The sequence below is a fragment of the Cajanus cajan genome, chromosome 11 (genome assembly GCF_000230855.2).
Source record: "Cajanus cajan strain Asha chromosome 11, NIPB_CcT2T_4, whole genome shotgun sequence".
In the NCBI taxonomy this organism is placed as follows: domain Eukaryota; kingdom Viridiplantae; phylum Streptophyta; class Magnoliopsida; order Fabales; family Fabaceae; genus Cajanus; species Cajanus cajan.
In genome coordinates, this window is record NC_138527.1 from 17,605,487 (window position 1) to 17,615,791 (window position 10,305).

The 10,305-nt window shown below is 36.6% G+C and overlaps 1 non-coding gene across 1 annotated transcript; it reads left to right on the forward strand.

Annotated features, from left to right (window-relative positions):
• The first annotated feature begins 703 nt into the window (after positions 1–703).
• On the forward strand, positions 704–808 carry LOC145953631 (small nucleolar RNA R71). The gene has a single exon (XR_014430914.1). It is a non-coding gene; the product is annotated as a small nucleolar RNA R71 (small nucleolar RNA).
• Positions 809–10,305: the final 9,497 nt, after the last annotated feature.

Here is a 10,305-nt window from a genome sequence, read left to right on the forward strand (position 1 = left end):
ATCCATATTTCTCTGAAACTGCAAATTTTGTGCAGCCATCTGTTGCATCATCTCCTCAAATGAAGGTCCACTCTTTTGTGCAGGAGGAGGTGTAGGTGCTGGTGGTTGTTGTTGCTGATGCTTGAATGGAGGCTGATATTTTCCAAAAGGTTGGAATGAAGGTTGTTGTTGTTGTTGCCCCCATTTCAGATTTGGATGATCTTTCCAACCTGGGTTGTATGTTTGGGAGTATGGATTGTAATTTTGTTGCTGTTGTGGCCTATATTATTGTTGCTGGTTGGTGTAAATTCCAGAAACATTTGCATCTGTTTCTTGTAGAGTGGGACATGAATGTGTATAGTGCTCCTCTGAAGAACAAATGCCACAAACTGTTGCTGGACATTCACTTGCTGCATTCGCCTGTTGTTTTTGTTCAATTGCTAAATGTCTCACCATGGTGGTTAGCTCATTAATTTTGTTTTCCAGCCTTTGATTATCTACACCACAAACAGAACTAGAACCAGCACCAATTGCCATCTCATTTACTCCCTTGACAGCTCCTCTAAATCCAAATTGCTGAGTGTTGGCTGCCATGTTCGAAATGAGTTGTCTTGCAGCATTTGGTGTCTTATCCATCAGTGCTCCTCCACTTGCTGCATCTATCATGTTCCTATCCATCAAGGTTAGTCCTTCATAAAAATATTGAATCAATAATTGCTCACTAATTTGATGTTGAGGACATGTAGCACACAGCTTGTTGAATCTCTCCCAGTATTCATACAAAGTCTCTCCATTCAGTTGCCTTATACCACAAATCTCTTTCCTAATTGCTGCTGTTCTGGATGCAGGAAAGAATTTCTCTAGAAACAATCTCTTCATTTGATTCCATGTAGTGATTGTTGCTGGTAGAAAGTAGAGCCAATCTTTTGCAACACCATCCAGAGAGAAAGGAAATGCCTTCATTTTGACATGATCTTCAGGAACTCCTTGAGGTCTCATGGTGGAACACACTACATGGAACTCCTTTAAATGCTTATGAGGATCTTCACCTGCAAGTCCATGAAACTTGGGCAACAAATGGATAAGTCCAGATTTAAGCTCATAATTTGTTTGATTATCAGGATATTGGACACACCATGGTTGATACACAACATTAGGTGTAGCCAATTCCTTCAAAGTGAGTTCACGATTATCAGCCATGATATCAAATTCAGAATCAGTTTCAGAAGAAGAGCAAGATTGAAAATTAAAAGTATCACTATCTAAGCAGGATTGAGGATTAAAAGTAGAATTAATAACTACTTCAGAATCAACTACACTACTATTATTTTTCTGACTAGACCTACACCTTAACCTATGATGAAGTGTTCTTTCTATCTCAGGATCAAAATCATGTAATGTACCAGGGTTGGACCTAGTCATGCAAATAAGAACACATACAAGGTTATGAAGTCAAAAGTCAACAGAAAAGTCAAAAGTCAACAGAAAAGTCAATGTTTACTATATAAGTAACTATAACATGCAAAACTATACCAAATGAATTTTAAAAAATATTTCACCACCAGAACATCATTTCTCACATGATTTCCTAATTTTGAGAATTTTTTTGTGATTTTTAAAAATATCAAAAACAGTAAAAAATTGAAAAAGTGGTCTAAATGAAGGAATTTGGCAAAAAGGACCCCCAAAAATTTCTTCAGGAAATGATTTCTACTAGTCCTCTGTTTTCGGAATGTGTTTTCCTCTATTTTTTCTCTGTTTCCTTTCCCTGTTTTTCCAGCTAAAATACAGCACAAAGAAACCACAAAGAAACCGCAAAGAGACCACACAATATTGCTACAAAAACACTACAAATTACCTAAACAACACAATTCAAGACAAACACAATAGTATTGAAAACTAAACTGCAAAAACAACAATGAATTAGTGACAGAATCAGAGTTAGAATTGAATTACAAAATACTACACTATAAATTCGAAAACATTTCTACAAACAGTTAGTATACATGATAAAAATCAAAACAAAATGACTTATGTCCCCGGCAACGGCGCCATTTTGATAGCTCGGTCGTATCACTATCAAACAATTCTAGGTTCCTCAACAAATTTATGTAATATAGAGGACTTAACCTAGGTCATCTCTCAAAGACACAAGCACATTATATTTTGAATTTAATCATGCATGTAAATCAACTTAGAACTCAGGGGGGAAAGATTTTCCAGCAAACAATTAGAGCAAAGTATTAAGAAAGCAAAGAAATCAAATCAACACAAAATTTCAGTTGTATAGGAATTCGGTTCAAGGTTTCAATTCATACGGTATAATCATCATTGTTCACAACAAATACGAATTCTTAACCCATCTAATTCAATCCGAAATTAATCCAAACAGTGTAATCTTAAATCTAGATTATGAATTTTATTAAAACAGAAACTACAATCGCACATTCCAAATTTCAACAAAATCCAAGAAAAGTAATCGATTGAATTAGGGATTTAGGTGATTTCTAATCAGAAAATTCTTCTCATTTTCAATTAGGAATCAAAACAAAGATTCAATATCATGAAACCCGAATTTGAATTAAACAGAAAAGAGGAGAAGAAGAAATAATTCGTTCAGTAAAATTAGAGACTCAAATTTACCGTAATTCTTGAAACCTTAAACCGATTAAGGAACTAGCCGTGCCTCATTATCATGCTGCAGCAGTTTCCAATTGAGAGCAGAAATTTCGTGAAAGAGAAAAGGATTCGTGTAAAAAAAGAGTGAGAGAGAAGATGAGAAGTTTCTAAAGAGAGAAGAGAGACTTTTTAGAGAAACTTCTTGAAGAAGTTATCTCAAATCTGAAAATCTAAAAAATGAATTGTCCCCGACCACTCCTGAATCATTACATGGTTTTAAAGACAAAATAATGGGCCTAAAGTCAAAGGTCCAGTCCACTAATTACAATTGAAAAGCCTAATTAACTAAACTAATCAGTTTCATGACAAGCTGAACAATTCAGTGCAGAGCCGCGACTTTAAAGCACGATTTTGGGTCTGAAAATGTCCAAACTGGGTTTCTCGTCCAACATGAGAATTGTAGATCTCTGTCTTATCTTTACAGGGACACCAAGTTTGCCAAATTCTGAGTTGAATAGCTCCAGATATGGCTTGTACAAGAAACTGTGTCAAAACAGGAAATTCTTACAGAAAATTAGTAAAATTTATAACTAATTCCTAAATGATTCACTAATGCAAATCTAAACTAAAACATGAATATAGGCTACTAAAAAGAATCAAATAAGGTAAAAACACATAAAGAAAGATATACTAAAATATTACTATCAGTCTTCCAAATAGACCAGCTTATAGGACAAATCCACAAGAGACCAAAGAGATAGAGAAGCAAGTACAAGAATTGTTGGAGAAGGGTTGGATTCAAAAGAGTCTAAGCCCTTGTGCTGTACCAGTCATCTTGGTGCCAAAAAAGATGGAAAGTGGAGGATGTGTTGTGACTGTCGAGCTATCAACAACATCACCATCAAATATAGGCACCCAATTCCTAGGCTTGATGACATGCTTGATGAATTGCATGGGTCATCCATATTTTCCAAAGTAGATCTTAAGAGTGGCTATCACCAAATTAGAATCAAAGAAGGTGATGAGTGGAAAACCGCTTTTAAGACTAAATTTGGACTATATGAATGGTTAGTAATGCCTTTTGGGCTTACTAATGCACCTAGCACATTCATGAGGTTGATGAATCATGCCGTTAGGGATTGCATTGGGAAGTTTGTAGTTGTTTATTTTGATGATATTTTAATCTATAGCAAAAGTCTAAGTGATCATGTAGATCACCTAAGGCAAGTTTTTCTTGTCCTTAGAGACAATCACTTGTTTGCCAATGTCGACAAGTGCACTTTTTGTGTAGATAATGTTATTTTTCTAGGTTTTGTGGTGAGTAAAAATGGGGTTCATGTGGACCCCGAGAAAATCAAAGCCATCCAAGAATGGCCTATTCCTACTAATGTAAGTGAAGTTAGGAGCTTCCATGGATTGGCAAGCTTTTATAGGAGATTTGTTCCTAACTTCTCTACATTAGCTTCCCCTCTCAATGAGTTGGTGAAGAAGGATGTGGTCTTTGAATGGACGGAAAAACATAACTTAGCTTTTCAAGATCTAAAGCATAAACTTACTCAAGCACCTGTTCTAGCTCTGCCTGATTTTTCTAAAACTTTTGAGCTAGAATGTGATGCTTCTGGACTTGGCATAGGCGCTGTGTTGTTACAAGGTGGTCATCCCATAGCTTATTTCAGTGAAAAACTTCATGGGGCTACCTTGAACTACCCTACCTATGACAAGGAGTTATATGCTTTAGTTCGTGCCCTTCAAACTTGGGAACATTATCTTGTGACCAAGGAATTTGTCATTCATAGTGATCATGAATCACTTAAATATTTGAAGGGTCAGCATAAATTAAATAAAAGGCATGCAAAATGGGTTGAGTACCTTGAACAATTTCCTTATGTCATCAAATATAAAAAAGGCTCTACAAATGTAGTGGCTGATGCTTTGTCTAGACGACATGTGTTATTAAATATCCTAGGTTCTCAAATTCTAGGATTTGATGATATTAAGGATTTGTATGAGAAAGACCTTGATTTTGCTAACTTTTATTCTTTATGTATTCAAAAACCTTACCAAGGTTACTATATTTCTGAGGGGTTTCTTTTTAAAGAAAACAAACTTTGTATACCCCAAGGATCTATTAGGAAACTTTTGGTTAAGGAGAGCCATGAGGGTGGGCTCATGGGGCATTTTGGAATGGAGAAAACTCTTTCACTTTTGAAAGAGAAATTCTTTTGGCCTCACATGAAACGTGCTATCCAACGGTTTTGTAGTAGTTGCATTGCTTGTTTACAAGCAAAGTCTACCACAAAACCTCATGGATTATACACCCCCTTGCCCATCTCTTCTTCTCCTTGGGTAGACATTTCCATGGATTTTATCCTTGGATTGCCTAGAACTCAAAGAGGGAAAGATTCCATCTTTGTGGTAGTGGACCGTTTTAGCAAAATGGCACACTTTATTCCATGCCACAAAATGGATGATGCAAGTCACATTGCTAAATTATTCTTTCAAGAAATTGTGAGACTTCATGGGTTACCTAAAACTATAGTTTCAGATAGAGATGTTAAGTTCCTAAGCCACTTTTGGAAAACTATTTGGGCTAGGTTAGGAACTAAACTTCTATTTTCTACCACATGTCATCCCCAAACTGATGGGCAAACTGAGGTAGTCAATAGGTCTCTAGGGACTATGTTGAGGGCAATCCTCAAAGGCAATAAAAAGTCATGGGATGACTATCTCCCTCATGTGGAGTTTGCCTATAATAGAGTGGTTCATAAGACCACTAACATGTCTCCTTTTGAGATTGTTTATGGTTTTAATCCTCTCACTCCATTAGATTTATTACCTCTACCCGATGTTGCTTCCTTTATTCATAAAGAAGGCACCTCTAGGGCTGAGTTTGTCAAGAAATTACATGAGAGGGTTCGAACTCATATTCAATCCCAAACTGAAAAATACCAAAAATATAATAATAAGGGTAGGAAAGAGGTTATCTTCAAGGAAGGTGACTGGGTTTGGCTCCACCTTAGGAAGGATCGGTTTCCTTCCAAACGAAAGTCCAAACTTAGTCCTCGAGGGGATGGTCCTTTCCAAATCCTTAAGAAAATCAATAATAATGCCTATGTCCTAGATCTCCCTTCTGAGTATGGTGTTAGTTCTAGTTTCAATGTTGCTGATTTGTCTCTTTTTACAGGACTACCCACACAAGAGGAAGATGCTTTGGATTTGAGGACAAATCCTCTTCAAGAGGGAGGGGATGATGGAGGAGGCCCATGGACTAAGGGCCCAACTACTAGAGCCATGGCAAGGATGATGCATGAAGAGTGGGCCCAAGCCCAAGGAAAGCCCACTACTTTATTTTGTTGGGTTTTGTTTCAAGCCCATTAGATTAGGGTTAGCATAGGAGTGGGCCTTAGTGCCATGTATTTCTTTTGGGCCTTGTATTTTCGGCCTAGTAGTGTAGGAATGTCATTTAGAGGTCATGTGAATTTAGGGTTAATTAGGTTACATGTGAATCTCCATTAACATGTAATTAGAAGCACATTTGGAGTGCATTTCGGCCATGTGCTACACATGCACAAGGTGTGATCCGAAATGCAACTCAAATAGCTTCCTAATTACATGCCAAATGAGTGCACATGGGGGGGTGGCCGGTTGGCACCAAAATTTGAATTTTAGAATTCAAATTTTGGCGCCTAGAGTTAAGTTAACCATACCATGGTTTTACTTAACTCTAGGTGAACCCAACTTAAACCCTTAACCTAATTTCTATTATAAATACTTGTATGACCGGATTGTAGGATACTTTTGGATGATATATTGATGAGATTTCTTACCATAGAAATTGCCTATCCGAAAGTCACTCTCCTAAACTCTACCCTACTTGAGATCCTCTCCTTGTAGAGTTAGGAAAGCATTCCTTCTTCCGGACTTAGCTAGACGCAAGCTAGAGTCACATTGGAGCTTCTTGGAGCCTCCATTCCTTGTCAATCTTCCAAGGAACCGAGGAGCATTGAGGGAATTCTTGAGGATTTCCAAGTGGAACCTCATCAAGTGGTATCAAGAGCTTCGGTCTTCAAGAGATAAGTCATCTTCTTGAATTTTGATCCGTGGTTCAACTTGTCATCTTGTGTTCTTATTGTTCAATGTTTGAGTTCATGTCATTTTAGAGTTGATTCTAAAAAAAAAAAAATATACCAAAACCGAGAGCAATACAAACAAGTTTTCACTCCTATTTGGCTTTTTCTTTTGCTTTTTCTTTTTAGCAAAATATTTTTCACTTATTTTTCTTTTGATGTTCAGGAGTTTTTAGTGCCTTTTTATCACTTATAAGTCTCGGTTTCAATATAGAAAAACTGCAGAAAAAATTCACACAAAACAAGAGGTGTTCACAAGTAGGTTTTTCACTAGTGCTTCACTATTTTGTAGTATTTTTTTTTTAGGTCAAATTTTAAGCACTTTGTTTCTTTGTTTTTCTCATGCAATTAGGACACATACACCTCTGTTTTGCCTCTGTTTTATAGCTCAAAAAAATTTCAATAAGTTTCAGCCACACAACAAATCACAAAGGAACCTAATAGGAGAGTGTTTATGAACTTTTCTTGACAAAACTTTTAATATGACATAAAGGAAACCTAACTCTAGGAAATTTGCTAGAACTAATAGAAAATTAGGAACTCAAACATGTAAATCAAAAGCACATTTAGGTAGGTTCAGATTTAATAAGGAAAAGACTAACAAAAATCGGACTCAACAAACACAAAACAAAATTAGGTCAAACAAGCTAGTCTAGGAATTTTCAACATGTAAAAGGACTACACATGACATTCTAAGACAAAACAAGTGATTCAAAAACAAAATCTATGCAATATGAATGTTGTCCAATCACGGACACATGTTATAGAATGGATAGACTCAAGAAAAATAAAATGCACAAGTACAAGAACCTAGGCGCACAACAACAATTGATTCAAGAAGAATAGGAACAAGTAAACAAGAATCAATCACTTCATATATGACATATAGGATCCATCAAAAATCATATTAGAACTAGATCCTTGCAGCAAACATAGATTTAGACATAGACAAGGAAGAAACAACACGGATTCAAGTAGGAAAAGTTAGAACAAAAAACCTCAAGAGCACTAGGCTCTAGATACCAAAAATGATGGAACTAGGTGAGGAGATTGATGATTCCTTCACTTGCTCCATGCTTAGGACCGTGAATGCTATTGAGGTTAAGACTCCAATGACTCTTTGAAGCTCCTTGAAGTGTTCTTCAATGGAGAAGAAGCCTTGAAGTGGCTCGGTTACTCCTTAGCTTGAGGTAGAAGCTTAAGGAACCAAGGTAAGGTTGAAGCACCTTTGGAGAGAACTTAGGAGAGAAAGTTCTCTTCGGTTTTTGTGACTCTTGATTTAGAGAGAAAATTCAGATTTCATTTCTCAAATTGGTCAAAAGTGTTTACAAGAGTGTAGGAAACAAATATATAGGATAAGGTAGCTTGTAGGAGAAGCTAACCTTCACCATGGTTTACTAGAAACCATGGTGAGGTGAACTTAACTCTCTACGGTCTAGCTAGCTTGCAAGGGAAGCTAACCTTGACCATGGTTCACTTAAGAACCATGGTAAGGTGAGCTAACCTTGCTTGAGTTTAGAAACTTGCAAGACAAGCTTCCAAACTCAAGGAGAAGCACTTAGAAAATTCGGCCAAGGAGAAAGGAAAAGCTAGGCGGCCCATGGTTCCAAAATGCTCCTTGAATTAATTTGAAAATCTTTGATTTGGTTTAGTTAGGTTCATCATATGATGATGAAACCTAGCTAAATCAAATCTATGAAAAATTAGGAGCAAAATGAGTCCAATATGTAAAATTTTGCCTAGGCCCAACTCAGGCCCAATTTCTAAGCACACCCTCAAGCATTGTTAAATGACACCCCTTTTTTTTCCTACTGAAAAAATAGAAAATGAAAGTATCAACTAGGGAGGTTAAATGGAGCTAAACTCTCCAAGTAACCTACCTTAAAAACAATATACAAACACTAGGAAAAAGCAAGTAAAGTGCCTCACAAATACAAAGGCAAAATAACCTATACAAGAGACTACTATATGTACAAACAAATGAAAAGGTCTTTAAGATCATCCCATTCCTCTTGGATTCCTTGGCCTTGGCCATAGTCTATCAAAATGGGACTGACTCTCGAGGCTTCCCCAGTGAAGTCGCCATCTGTCGCCACCCGCCGAAACGGACCTTGGCATTCGCGACAATGGTTGGACTCTTTTTAAAGGTTTGAAAAATGATGGATTGTTAGAACGACTTATTCTCAAACTAAGACCTCATCGAACTAACAATTTTATTAAATGATTCACCAATCCATGTTAATCCCAAGCGGGACCCTCCATGGATTAGTGGTTTTCGCAAAAAGAAGGGTTCTTGGAGTCGCCACCAATGTTTTACTCAAAACATTGGAAAAAGGGATAAGGCAATTGATTTTCGCAAATCAACCTTGGCCATTACAACCAGAGTTGGGTAAGGGAGTCGGTTACGTGCGGGGAAGGTGTTAGCACCCCACAACGCCTGATATGAACCCAGAGGGATGGATTCGTTTTACGGATCTATCTAGGTTGGAAAGCTCATAATTAAGAAATTAAAAGAAAAAAATATGGATTGAGGTAAGAAATGGAAGAACAACGCCACAATCCCTAAAGATTGATAAGTTGAGGAAGATTCGCCACTTTGAATTAGGAAATTCAAGGATAAGAATCAAAAGTAGTTCCTAAGAACCTAGAGAGAGAAAATCCTCTCAATTGGAAAAATATCCAAATTCTGAATAATTCATTTTCTTCCCAAACTTTTACAAATGGTTCCTATTTATAAGCTTAGATGGGCAAGATGACATAAATTCCCACTAACACTTAATATTGACTCTTCACTAGCCCACTAACTAAGCAATAAATTCCCACTAGCATTTATTTCCCCTTAGCAACCTAAAAGGCAAGGCAACCTATCATATTTATTTAATAAAATAAAATAAAACGAAAATTACATTAAAAATAAGATAATGAACTTATTAATTATTCAGTCCCAAACTACTTAAATTCCTAGTCCATTATTGCTTCTTCTTGATTCACATCATACCCTCCTTCTTTGAGAAGATTCGTCTCGAATCTTTAGACTTTATTTATTTCCTAATTTATTTAATTCACTAACTACTGCCGAAACGTAAATGCTTCCTCCTGGGTCGAAGACATCTCGCTTGTATCCATCTCTAGCTTCACCTGTTGGTAAGTTATTAATCATCAATGAAACAAATAAAACCTCTTCAAACTCATAACCACAAACGTACTCAATGAATAGGAATTGAATCCCATTCAAGTGGCAGCTTTGGAAAATAGTAACTTCAAACAACAAATCAACTCCATTTTCCAGGTGCAAGGTCTCTTGAATTTTATTTTGAAAGGTGGACTGAATGTATAAAGGTGCATTAGGAATGATGTTTACATGCTTCTTCAAACAAGAAAACTTGTCCTCTTGTTCCTGTAAATTTGACACATCAAAAGAAGAAAATGTAACGTTAGAGTTGTCATCTTCCTCTCTATGTATCTCATCTTCTACTCTCCTCTTCTCTTCTCTTTCTTTTTCTATCTTTATTTTCAATTTCAGTTGATCCTCATGTACATCGTCGGATGATAGACATATCAACTTAATCCTTCGTCCACC